The sequence below is a fragment of the Petromyzon marinus genome, chromosome 36 (assembly GCF_048934315.1).
Source record: "Petromyzon marinus isolate PM22_M1 ecotype Great Lakes invasive population chromosome 36, UKy_Petmar_22M1.pri1.0, whole genome shotgun sequence".
Lineage (NCBI taxonomy): Eukaryota > Metazoa > Chordata > Hyperoartia > Petromyzontiformes > Petromyzontidae > Petromyzon > Petromyzon marinus.
In genome coordinates, this window is record NC_133702.1 from 343,729 (window position 1) to 357,799 (window position 14,071).

A 14,071-nucleotide genomic window follows, 5' to 3' on the forward strand; every position below is an offset into this window, starting at 1 on the left:
CCTCATTTTCCCCAAGGCTTAAGTAGCATTTGTTCAAAACACTGGGATAAGGTTGCATTGCCATGTAATTACAATGGAACTAAACACAGCCATGCACTGTAATTATAAAGGAATTTGCAGGTTTATAGTCTCCAGGACTTAATACTTGAGCTGCTTGGAGGGGCAAAGTGGAAGTCATGTGACCTCTCAATCGATAAGCGATGCTTGCTTCTCCTGCAAGGTGACAGCACTTAGCGGCGGCAGTGGCGGCCACGACAGCAGCAGCCGTGGTTAGAGGTAAGCAGTGATAACACGCTTCTTGAGAGAAGTAATTAAGGGACCTGTTTGGGAGTGAGGGGGGGAAATGATGCCCAGTTTGCGAGTTGATTCGGGTTAAGTATTGTTTATTTATGTATTCAGTGCATGCTCCAAATTTACCAAAAATGTAGAAAATTACATGCAAATTCTTAAATTGAGATGACACCACAATATCCCTCCCCAACTGTGAAAACTTGGCCGCACCCTCCTGAAAATCATTCTGGAGATGAGTGGAGACTCGTTTAGGCTTTCCTGGGTGAACAAGTGTGGTGATAATAACAACAGCTGACAGAAGCCGTGCTTCCTGGGCAGGGAAGCAAGGGGTCTGCGTGGCTTCTCACTGAGACTCGCACCATTCTCACTGGTCCCACAGCTGCTCTCGCTGTGTCACCGCGTGGTTCTCCCTGTGTCACCGCGTGGTTCTCGCTGTGACACTGCGTGGTTCTCGCTGTGTCACCGCGTGGTTCTCGCTGTGTCACCACGTGGCTCTCGCTGTGACACTGCGTGGCTCTCCCTGTGACACCACGTGGTTCTCGCTGTGACACTGCGTGGCTCTCGCTGTGACACTGCGTGGCTCTCCCTGTGTCACCACGTGGCTCTCGCTGTGACACTGCGTGGCTCTCCCTGTGACACCACGTGGTTCTCGCTGTGACACTGCGTGGCTCTCCCTGTGACACCGCGTGGTTCTCCCTGTGTCACCGCGTGGTTCTCGCTGTGTCACCGCGTGGTTCTCCCGGTGTCACCGCGTGGTTCTCGCTGTGTCATCGCGTGGTTCTCGCTGTATCACCGCGTGGTTCTCGCTGTGTCACCGCGTGGTTCTCCCTGTGACACCGCGTGGTTCTCCCTGTGACACCGCGTGGTTCTCCCTGTGACACCGCGTGGTTCTCGCTGTGTCACCGCGTGGTTCTCCCTGTGACACCGCGTGGTTCTCCCTGTGTCACCGCGTGGTTCTCGCTGTGTCACCGCGTGGTTCTCCCTGTGACACCGCGTGGTTCTCCCTGTGTCACCGCGTGGTTCTCGCTGTGTCACCGCGTGGCTCTCCCTGTGACACCACGTGGTTCTCGCTGTGACACTGCGTGGCTCTCGCTGTGACACTGCGTGGCTCTCCCTGTGTCACCACGTGGCTCTCGCTGTGACACTGCGTGGCTCTCCCTGTGACACTGCGTGGCTCTCCCTGTGACACCGCGTGGTTCTCGCTGTGACACTGCGTGGCTCTCCCTGTGATACCGTGTGGTTCTCCCTGTGTCACCGCGTGGTTCTCGCTGTGTCACCGCGTGGTTCTCGCTGTGTCACCGCGTGGTTCTCCCGGTGTCACCGCGTGGTTCTCGCTGTGTTATCGCGTGGTTCTCGCTGTGTCACCGCGTGGTTCTCGCTGTGTCACCGCGTGGTTCTCCCTGTGACACCGCGTGGTTCTCCCTGTGACACCGCGTGGTTCTCGCTGTGTCACCGCGTGGTTCTCCCTGTGACACCGCGTGGTTCTCCCTGTGTCACCGCGTGGTTCTCGCTGTGTCACCGCGTGGTTCTCCCTGTGACACTGCGTGGCTCTCCCTGTGACACCGCGTGGTTCTCGCTGTATCACCGCGTGGTTCTCCCTGTGGCACCACGTGGTTCTCTCTGTGACACCACGTGGTTCTCGCTGTGACACCGCGTGGTTCTCGCTGTGACACCGCGTGGTTCTCGCTGTGACACCGCGTGGTTCTCCCTGTGACACCGCGTGGCTCTCGCTGTGACACTGCGTGGTTCTCCCTGTGACACCACGTGGTTCTCCCTGTGACACCACGTGGTTCTCGCTGTGACACCGCGTGGTTCTCCCTGTGACACCGCGTGGTTCTCGCTGTGACACTGCGTGGTTCTCGCTGTGACACCGCGTGGCTCTCCCTGTGACACCGCGTGGCTCTCGCTGTGACACCACGTGGTTCTCCCTGTGACACCGCGTGGTTCTCGCTGTGACACTGCGTGGTTCTCCCTGTGACACCACGTGGTTCTCGCTGTGACACCGCGTGGTTCTCCCTGTGACACCACGTGGTTTTCTCTGTGACACCGCGTGGTTCTCGCTGTGACACCGCGTGGTTCTCGCTGTGACACCGCGTGGTTCTCGCTGTGGTTTTTCTGGCAGTGATGCTTCAAGCACCCATCGGATACAAATGCCAACACACGTGGCCATGCTGATATGACTGAGGCACCCATATTGAGCTTGTATAAAGCCACTGCTCTGTGTGATTACAATAATTAAAAACACGACAACTGAGTACTTTTTACGGCAGAAAAATAGACTTGGGTGTGTAACATTTACTGTGCTGTGTTTAGAGCCCTCTCATTATTTGTCGAAATTTTAATCTTGACTTAAAGCTTTCGTAACTGCAGGAATTCATATTCTTTGGGTGTTTCGGTAAAGTCGCGTAGATAGGTTCAAAGAAAATAACAAAAAACTGACGTTTCGATCGCAACACAAGCGTTCGTCACCAGGAAAAGGGGGTTAGCTTCTAAAGGCAAACTGTTGATAAAGGTTTGAAATGAGCGTAGCCCAAATGTCAGAAGCCAATGTTAATGTAAGTGGTGGGCAGCGACTCACCACACGACTCATCACACGTGACTTTACCGAAAGACCCAAAAAATATGAATGTTGAAATTTATTTTAGAAATCCTGGACAATTTCCACACCACAGTCAATCTGTACAGAGATAATACTTGTGTCGCAGTTATATTGAGGGAATAAAAACTGACGGACTTAGATCGTCATTCCTGTTAGACAGTGTGCAAAGTGTAATGCATGATGATTAAGTTTTATCGTTATTTGCAATGTGCGGCGTCCCTCCAACACCAAGGCGCAATCTCTTCAGGTTGGGTTCTCGGCCTGCGCCCTTGCAGCAAACCTCTCATCTCCCCCCGCATGTGCCTCCAGCTCCGATCTCCGAGCTGCTGCGCCTTTGCTCAACTCAGATTTATGGCTGCTCGTTCGCCCTCCTGCTCGCATTCGCATTCTCTCGCTGTTTGCTCTTTGTATTTATTAACTCAGAACTTTGTTTTCAGTGCAGAGTGCCTGAACAGTTCTTCCTCGCAGGAAACTGTCCTTTACCAAGGCTTAGCCTTCGCTATTTGTTCTCTCACCATCATAATCGAGGCATTATCCCCAGCTACGGACTCCCTTTCTCTGCTCAAGGTTCTCAGTTCTGGAACCCCCCCCACCCCGCGTGCACTCCTGGGTTTTGTCCCTCCTAACGCGTGACCACGACAAAGGCCCAGAGCCTCCACGCTCAAACCCACGTTGGTTGTTGCTTGTCTTTTGAAAGGCAGTGTTGCTAACTCTATTCCCATGACGAGGCCAGTCTTATTCGGTAGCGCATTCGCCGTCCGTTGCAGAGGTTTGGAGTTTGAATCCGGCAGGCCGCCCTGGTTATTGACCATAAAGTGTGCGCCGTTTGCTCTACGGTGGATGTTAAAGATCCCGTGACGTCATTTGAATAGAGTAGCCAGTCGTGTGGCAGCGTCACGGTCCAAGTTTGGCAAATTCTAAAAGTTACACCGCAAATATCTCAATGGGGATCATACATAGCAGCATCGTCCCCTACTGCGGAAATACTGCAGACTATGTGCACGATAGTGATAGCCTTACGCTATAAGAATGGTGAGTATACCACTTGTACCCAACTGTCAATTCCCTTTAACATTCAGGAGGTGCCATTAATTTTACAGATTTTCCCAAGGAACGAAGTGTGTTTGTGATGCACACTTCGTGTGCCAGCACCCAAAGGTGCCCACGCTGCGGAGATGTGGAGACTCGGGTTTCTTAAAGCTATTATTTTCTTATTTAACCACTGAGGCTTTAGTCCACACCAATAGGTTGCTCAATGATTTTAATCAGCAATCTGAGCAGCCTCGCTTGCCACAGTCAATTGCACCGCTGCTGTGCAGCTGTGGATGGCTCTTAGTGAGCAGAACGAGCCATCCGCATCACCGCCTTCTGGTGCCAGCGTCGGTGACCCTATTCCAGTCTCGTCTACACAAAACAAGCAGGACAATCCGCCTCCTTTCCTATAGCTGTCCCTACACATAAACTACACAAGTATTCTGTACACATCTCGTCAGCCACACATCCGTCCGGCAGTGCACAATTTTGGCAGTGTTCAACAAAACGAAACTCTGGACTGGTTTTGACACTTGGTGTCTCATCAGCAGAGTCGAGCTCGTTTTAACGAAATGCTGGCTAAGTGCAGAGAGTAAACAAAGCCATTGACTTCAGCTCATTCACACAAACAAGTAAATCGCAGTAAAATGATTTCATAATGGCTGCTGGTCCTGTAAGCATTAATTACTTCAATATTTCACATTGATTCTTATGTTCACAATACGCGCATTGATTTGTGCATGTACAGAGAGATGAATTTCAATGTATGCCAATTTGTATATTCATACTTTGGTTAATGATGCCATAGAGATGATAAATAAACACTACAAATGATCCATATTTGTAGGGGCAGGTAAAATGCACTGATTAAAAACGTCCTTCTCTAAGTACATTGGAATGTTGTTTTTTCATTATCATTGAAGCTGTCCGGTAAAGGGGGTTCAACTGGAAAACACAGCAGCAGCAGCAGACGGCTGTAGGAGTTTTTGTGAAAGGGGCAGGCGAGAGGGGGTTACAGCACTGTTGGAAATCTAATTCAGTCAGGGCCGCCTTGACAATTCGAGCGTGTGTGAGGAGGTTCGAGTGAAGTAGTAGTCGAGTGAGGCGAATGGAACCATGTAGTTCGTTGTCCACGCGGCCGTGGCTCCGAACGTCCGGTGAGAGCCACCGTTGCGAGCAGCCTGGCGCCGTTGCCGCCGCTGCGCTATCCCCGTCGGTGCCGGCGAACGCGGTGACGCTGCACGCGGCACTTTGCCAGCGGCCTCCTCTACGTTGAAATGTTTTTTGTTAATTGTCTTTTGACTTAATTGACGTCCATCTGAGAATATTTCCAAAATTACAATTCTCTGCTTGGCAGTCGGGCCTCCCAAATGCTTATGTTCAGTGGGATGTGTTTGCCAGGCAGCAGCCCTTAGTTTTTCTCTTCGAGTTGCTATTTGTACCTGTTCCATATCTGCACCGATGCCACTCGTGCGGCGAACGGCCGCAGCTTCTTGGAGAAGGGGACGTGGCTCAAACCCCGTTGGGTTTTCATTGTCGCCTCTGCGAAGGAGGAGATGGCCGATGGGGCCCCACGCTGGTCCCGCGGCGCCGGCCCCGCTGAGGGTGTCCGTCGCTCTGCGGCCCTTTAGGCATTGCCACCGGCCATTGTTCACAGACACTGCAACGGTCCCCTCGATGGTAACGGAACTTGTTCCGCATTTAAGGAGCTTCACGAAAGCATGCCCTCGCAAGTGGTACGCACCTCCGTGTCACAGTACGATGGGCTTACACTAGGGTGGCCACCTGGCTGGGTTGGACCAGACTGTCCGGGAGTCGGGAGTTGGTGTCTGTGTTCATAGTTTCATAGTTTCATTTATTTGGTATAGCCCTGTGAGCCATTCGGCTCTTGAATCGGGTGAAACCGCAACAAACAAAAAAATGAACAAGAAAACATATTAAAGTGACTTTGTGCATGTGCAAACAGAAAATCCAGGAAAAAACATCAAAATATTCCTGAAATAGCACCGTACACCAACGCTGTGTGCAAAAATCCCAGTGGGATGCAAGTCAAACAACAACAAGAAAACTTAGATTAAGGCCATCAGTCTAACTCCGTACTACAATAAACAAAAACATGGCCAAACCAAAAAACTTTTAGAAATCACCAAAATAAAGCCATAAATGCAATGTAACAGTGATCATAGGGTGATAGGAATTTATTTGTAACGAGATCTGGTAACGGTGTTGTGTTGAACTCAATTGCAGTATGCAGTAAGGTTTTAATAGACCTCGTGCTGACTGAGAATCATTTCTGGGTTTGGCCAACGGTGGAAAAGGTGGCAATGCGAGTATACACAGAGAATCTGGTGCAAAATTGAGTAATTCCATCCCTATTGGGTGGGCGGCGGTTGTGAGCTTCTCAGCTCTTTGTCAGTGGCTTGTCTGAGGTGTATTTGCTTGGAGTTTAAGTTTTTTTAACGTATAATAAATAATACTTCTATCAAGAGTGTCTTGATGGCTTTTCTGAGTATATAGATAAGTAATATTTAAAAAATACTTTTTTTAAACACGCTTTAATGAAATGTACCGGACGAGTAGTGGCAGAACTCCACGACTCCAGGAAGTGGCCCCGAAGCTTGCCACAACGTAAGGGGGCCGTGGTCATTTACAGCAACGTCAGTTGAGCGTGGACAATTAGACCCAAGCCGAAGCATAACATATAACAAAGATTGTTTAGATTATTTGTATTTTTAATGATAGAATATAGTATTGTCATCAGTATGACATAAGTATACCAAGTTTGTAGTCGATACCACATTGGGAAGTGGGTTAAAATTGAGTTACAAGATTTGAGGATACGACAACAGACAGTGAGTTAAATAAAAGCGTGTAATAATAATAAAACCAAAGTCGCCTTGCCGGGCGCAAGCAACCCCACGTCTACTGTTGCATTGTACATGTGACGTGTAATCACGAATCAACCAACTCGCGATCAAGGCGGCATTGTGCCTGCTCGTCGCGCGATGCTGTGTGTGTTTACAGCACTCGGCATGTAGCATTGGAATAGTACAGGAATCCCACGATTCCACCGTGGAAGAAACCTGTGGGGATTATTGTTTTCAGGCAATTCCTATGCGAACTTGAATGGCATCCTCCCATGGTTAGCTCGCCATCTGGTGGGGATCCTTGGAATTACCATTATAGTCTTATGCTTGTGTAATAATTGAGATGAAGAATTCACCATTGAAGTCAATGGGGATGATCCCTGTCAAATATTCTCCAGTAATCCGACTGTCTCCATTCCAATGGAAGGGATTCTATTGGACGATCCTTAGGCCTTTTGGCGTCATCTGGTCGAGCACCAATTGGGTCGAGGCTCAAAAGAAAGCCATCCCTTGGTGTGGACCAATCAGTTTCAAGGACAATGCATATATTATCATAGTATGTTTTTTGTTTGCATTTTGACTGCAGGTATTGTGGTTAATGCAGACATGAATCCTTGTAAAAAGGTTTCAGTTTTGTTGCCAGAAAAAAGGGGGAAAACTATTATTAGATCCTTAGGCTGTTAGAGAATCCCATTCTTTAAGCTGTCAAAGGATCCCATTAACTTAGTTATAGATGCAGGAATTCCCTGTGCTTTGAAAGAGGATGCTCGGACAGCCTCAGAATCATCGGCAGTATCCCAATGTCGTGAGACGAGATGGGGATAGAGATGAGGCAGCGACATCGCGTGGCCCCTGACTGCCGTTGGGACCCCCCGGGATCGCGATCCCACTGTTTTTTTACAGTTGCTGAGTGCAGGGCCAAGGCCCACAGCATCGAAAGGCCAGCAACAAACAGTCGTAATAGAGTCAATGCCTCTCTTGCATTGAGCAAGGTTATTGTTGTTGTTGTATGAGCTTGGGGAAAGAGACGACAATGGGTGGAGGAAATCCAAACTGGAGTAGTGCGAGGGAAGAAGCAGAAATAGAAGTGTGTTGTGACTTGTGGTGTGGTGGTTATACACGGTGTGGATGAGATGACACGGTGCCTATAGAGCTAATTAATCACATTGTACCCTGCTGGGTGGCACCGTGATAGAACGGTGGCCTAATCACAGTTGGAATGTTGTAAATTCAAAACTCCAGTTATAGATCAACACGAGCCCATCCTAATTGCAGGGTGAATATAATGAGTACCCCTTTGTGCGAAGCCTATGGAGAGACCGAGGTCCGCCATCACAGTGGGAATTTCCACCGCTGCAATTCGGCCATGCCTGGACGTGAGCACCAACGAGAGGGGTAGGGTGAGCAAAGGCTTTTCACGCCTCTCTTCTTCTGTAACTGTGTGCGAGGAGACTCAAACCGGGTTCACATTTCAGTTTACTCGGAAAAACGGCGGCTTTCTTTGAGTCAGATGTTGTCTCGGGGTGATAGGTGCGGTGCTCGACGGCGTCCTGTGGCGGAAGCCAAGTGGCTGGCTTCTACAGAATACGCCGGGCGACACTGAGTGTCCTCTTCGTGAAGGAACACAGTTTTGTTTCAAGTGTTGTTCGCAATCGGCCACAGGTCTCGAGGGTTCGCTGTAGTAAACTTGAGGTCCGGGTGTCAAGGGAGTAGTGAGTCAAATTATTTCGGCCAAATCTGTTGTGTGATGGAAACTGTAGTGAAGGGTTTTTGGTTTTTCACATTAAAACCCCCAAATAATGGGCTCTGTGTAGTCAATATATAAAGTCAAGTAAGTGTTTTGTATGCATTGACGTTCCATTACATAGAATGGTTAGTTGATTATATGTTATGTTGTAAGTTAATGGGTGGGTTGGAAATCAGCAGGGTCATTCATTTTGTTGGATTGTGAAGGTCTCTCTGCACTGAAGCTTTTTATACAGCAATAGACACACACACTTGGTGACCTGCTTCACAATCTGCTTCAGTTCATTTTTGATTAAAAAAAAAATTCCCCATGCTGCAGGCATTGAAAAAACGTCATCACTGCAATTCTCCCCAGGTATCTTCCACTGAGACGAGACGCGGCAATGATTGTGGGTAAAGAACGGAGGAGACCTGGCTCAACGCCAGTTACTCGGAACAGCACTGAGTAAAAAAGCAAAGGAGATGATGACAATACAAAGTCAGATTTATAGCACGTGCGGCATTCCTACAGCAAATAGAGTCGGTGGCAAAAGTCAAACGATAAATTTTGAAACCTTGTGTTACCTGAGGAATTGCCACTGGCATTACAATGATGTTATTACAGAGCGCTACGCATGATCAATTACTTTATTGTTCTGTATTAAATGCTGCCCAGTTGGTCACGGATGGTGGCCTGGACAGGATGGGCCTCCCTGCTGCATGGTGGCCGCTCGGCACGACTCGCCCAGCTCGGGCAAAACCGTCCCTGGCCCTCCCAAGCGTTGGTAGCTCCGCTCACTTAACGAGTTGGAGCGCATCGGCAGAACAAACAAGGAGTGAAGCCCTCCCACGAAAACTCATCATCTCTCTCAGCGGAGCAGGTGGGAGCCACATTGTGTGGCTCTCAGCGTGGAGCGTATTAACGTGGGGCCCACTGCTCCCGAGGTCACGCTAGGGCCAGGGGCACGAGCGGGGAAGCGCAACAACGAACCTGGCAGCACCGGACCCGGCCTCCTGAGCTTATAAAGCAGCCCAGTTGACTGGGCCCGGCAGACTGTCTCTCTCTCTCTGGGAGCTGAGACCGTCTCTCCCGCTGGGGGCACGGGGCAGGGATCGTAGGAATGTGACGCCGTGACCTCGTTGCGGTGTCCGGCCCTGGTGATGCGAGCACTGTCCTAGGATCCACCGCTCCTGGACAGCGGGAACGTTGGTGCTGCGCGGGAGCGGTGTGTGGGGCTGCCACTTTGTCTTTGTCGGTGAGGTCGGTGCAGTTGCCGGGTCTCCTCCACCATGTCCTCGTCCCTCCCCTCTCTTTTATGTGTAGTGTTCGACTGGCCTCCGCTTAGGTGAAAAGTTTATTCCATTATCAAGAGTCTTGCAGCCTCATCGGGTAAATCAAGGTATTAAACCACAATGAGATGCGTTCATTACGAACAACGATGTTAACAGCTTAGGTTTTTTTAGTGCTTCTTTGATGGACTTCACTGCCGTAAGTAACATCGGGTCTTTGGGATAAATCTGCATGGATTTGCCACGGCATTGATTACATATTCCAGTTGACTGAATGTTAAGGAAATCATTCCTCGTTGCTCGGTACGGCTCCCTCGTTTGGCCGTGGTATGAGGTGGGGACCAACACGCTCACGCAGAATGCCTCGGGGATTTCCGCGAATTTTACAGCAACGCCGGCCTGGAGCCGGGGGGGGCTGATGACAAACCCGAGCCTCCTTGCTGTGCGGAGAACGAGTTTGGCCCTGCTTGGTGCAGGTTCGGCATTAGGAAGGTCTCGTGCATCACGGGAGGGTCATGGGAGGGAATGAGGGGATTGGGCCCAAGGCTCTCCCCGCACGTCGATGTGAGCGCGAGGCCTCTCCCTGGTGCTTCCTCGCTCGCCGAGCCTTCGAGGTGTCGTCACGAGAGTTCCGCCCACATTGGCACTTTCGATTGTCCTACTTTTGTACGAGTAAAACTGAAGTTCCGCGTATAAGTGAGCAGAACGATTAAAGTCCTCCCTGTATTGCCCCGTGCAGGCAGCACGCTGTTGCGCAACAGTTTGTCTCGAGCGCAGAGGGTGGCAGGGCGGCGCAGTGGTATCGCGGTGGTAACACTCGCAGCAAGAAGAGCCTGGGTTCGATTCCAGCTCGGACATTTTCTGTGTGGCGTTTGTATGTTCTCCCCCTCTGTTCTGCATGGGTGTCCTCCAGTTTCCCCACTCAATGCTGCAAAATTACCTGAAGATGACTCATTTGTATTACAGATACATAGCGATTTCCCCTCCCCACCGTGAAAACCTGGCAGGATCCTCCAGAAAGAGTGTTGAGACTCAATGATTACTTTCCTGGGAGACGGGCACAATAATAATATTGGTAGTAAAATACACGTCATGCCTGTTTCTAAAGCCTGACTCTGCTAATGAGACATTGAAGATCAAAACTGGTCCAGAATTGCTATTGTTGAACCAATGTTGCTGATGTTACGCACTCCCAGAAGACCGTGTGACTGATGGAATATGTTAAACAAAGCACAATTATGACTTAAAGCTTTCGTGACTGCAGGAGTTCATATTCTTTGGGTCTTTTAGGTAAAGTCACGTAGATAGGTTCAAATGAATAAAAAAAATAAACAACCTACGATCGAAACGTCGTAGTTTATAACACAATTATGTGGGGCGACAGCTACGTGAAGGACGCGTATGGTCTGCTTAGTTGTTTTGTTTCTTGTAGTCTCCGCAATCACGCAAGTTATTACATTTTGTCAAGAGAGGAGTCGCTTTCAATATGCGTCACGTGTAGAGGGAGCATCCCTGCGCCTCATCTGTGCAGTTGTTCCCATCCATCATCCGGGTCCTCCTGCAGGAACTCCCCCGGTTCTCCCAAAGCGTCCCGGGAGGAGTCGCGTTTCAAAGCTTGCCCCACAAATGAGTTGATGTGAATTGACGCGTCGGTAATTGAAGCATCCAGGGTCGTGGTTTAGAAACCAAATCGTCTGTGTATCGCGCTGCTAATAGATATTGTCAGTGAATGCCTTGCAAGTCAACACGTGTGAAAACGACCACGCGAAAACGCATGAGCAGGATTTTAAATGACGCAAAATGTGGGAAGTAATTCACGGCAAATGATCGCGTGACGCGGTTCTGTCTACCGCTTCATTCCCTCGTCCTGCCATCGAACGGCAAGCTTCACCGAAACGGCGAATGACTGGCACGTTTAATTATTACCGTTATTGTTTTGTTGTTCAAACAATTCCATTGCAAAATCTTACAGATCGTGAATTCTCGCCGAGCGAGCGTCTTGCCCACGCATCCCTGCGACTCCTCCGTCCTCCGGCGTGATCGGTCCTGCAGCGAGCGCGCCATCGCTGTTGTTGTAATTGGGGCCATGGTTCACATGGGCGTAAAGGTTGGCGTGAGTGACGGCAACGGGGTTTGTGCTGGGTTGAAGGTTACTGTGAGGTTACAGGGGGGTTTGGTGGTTTGGGTGGTTTTGGTGATTTTAATGTTTGAGGAGGGTTTGGTGGTTTTGGTGGTTTAGATCATTAGAGTGCTCTTTGGTTTTTTCGGTAAAGTCACGTAGAAATAAGAAATAATAATAAAATGACATAATAGCATACGGCGTTTTGATTGCAACGCAAGCAATCATCATCAGGCACAGAAGAGCTAAATCCAAGAGAGAGAGGAAACACAGAACCGCAGACATACATACAGACACCTAAGCAGAGGAAGTCAACACAGAGACACAAAGAGACACAACGCATGGAGCACAGAGAGACAGGGTCTCTGTGCCGAGGCCTTAGCATGAAGTGATTCGGTGGTTTTTCGGATTAGGTGGCCTGCAACACCTAAAGATGGACAGATAGCTGTAACTGGATAAAGCGATTGTGGATTCATAAGAGTTTCCATAAACTTCTATCGGGAAGACGATCCAATCATTCGCTAGCAGAGCTGCATACGTGTCACGAGAGTTGTTCTGCCTCTGGAGGTTTCTTCACAAGAGTGTCACTCGGTCATTTATTTTATTCTGCTTGTTTACCCAGGAAAGCCTCACTGTCTCTACACTCTCATTCCGAAGGGTGCTGCCACGTTTTTGCTGTGTGTTAACTCAATCGAGTAATTTTCAGGTACATTTTCAGCATTGGGATGTTTGGCCAATACCAGTTTAAATACATGTTTTTTTTCGGGAATCGAACCCAGGCACCAGCACTACCCTCTCGGAAACGAGTTTTGACTCGTTTCCAGGCTGTTCTGAATACCGCGCTCAGTGATGATTAACATTCGCGTGCTATCCACCCACTCAGAGGGTTAGGAATCGGCTGGCGTGACTCAGTGCATCACACACAGGTTAATTACTGGAGCTGAACAGGCTCACAGGTTCGCTCCATGAGTGAGAGTTGGTGGTCGTGGTTTGGGAGCGTACTGCAGTCTCCCCCAGCCTCGCCCAGTCGATTTCATGTAGTGGTGCTGTTAGCAGTGCAGTCAATGATGTGATTCGTGGTGCGGATAGTAATGCGGTTAGTAGTGCTGTTATTGGTGCGGTTAGTGATGCGGTGAGTGATGCTGCTAGCGATGTGGCTAGCAGTGCGGTTCGTGATGTGGTTAGTGGAGCGGCTGTTGCTGGAAGCCGTGGCTGATATCTCTCCTCCCACCGCACGCGGGGGAAAGCGCAGCTCACGCGGTGTGGCTCTGGAGGCTGTGCCGCTGCAGCGGACGCAGAACCTCTCCGAGGCCACACTGAATTCCTACGAGCGTGCTGCTGAGCGCAGCTAAATGCTAAACCAAATGCCTTGGAAACCCTCCAGCAACAATGGTTAGTTATTTTTCGCTTCTCAACAGCATACTTGTGTGCATTGTTACAAACACCTGATTAATTGTTAACGCCTGGGTTAATGGTACACAACCCTGTCCTGATTGAACACAGAAACCCGATTCACGTGTGTACGTGTGTGTTAGCGCGCTGCACTACGAACCCGCGACCAGAGTTCGATTACCGCTCACTTGGCCTCTCAGGAGACAAAGGCGGCTGGGCGCGGCGCTGGTCACCCATCCCTTGGCATGCTGTGCCGGCCTTCATAGGTGCACGCAAATAGCACATTCCACAAAATTATTTTAGGGCTCTACGAGGGATCTTTGTCTTTTTGCCTGATCATCTCCACCCATATGACGGAGGTTCTGTTCTATGTTTCTGATACAGAGTGCTTGCCCGGGCTGTGGCAGTGCGCCCATCGTTCCTCCACGTGTGATGAGTGTGGGGCAGTCCATGTTTTCAATGAGTATCGGCGTATTCCTCAGCAGCACAGGCACACCAGAGGCATCTGCAGGACAAAAGACATGTCCAGGTGGTTCAAAGGATAGAGAACTGAGCTGGTGCCACTGAGGACCTGGGTTTGAATCTTGGTTCAGCCGCCCACGATTAATCCTCGTTCTCAACTCCGCTAATTATCTCGGCCCAATCACCAATGGCTGTCACCTATTTTGGTTACATTCCAGCCCTCAGAATTAAAATACAGGTTTTACAATCTCAAGACAAACACCAGTTAGAAAACATTTGTAGTTTTATTTAAAC

General features: G+C 49.7%; 1 protein-coding gene across 2 annotated transcripts in view; it reads left to right on the top strand.

Moving 5' to 3' along the window:
• The window catches only part of LOC116949451 (dystroglycan 1-like), a 60,230-nt gene that overhangs the window by 40,108 nt on the left and 6,051 nt on the right, over positions 1 to 14,071 (top strand). The window lies entirely within an intron of this gene.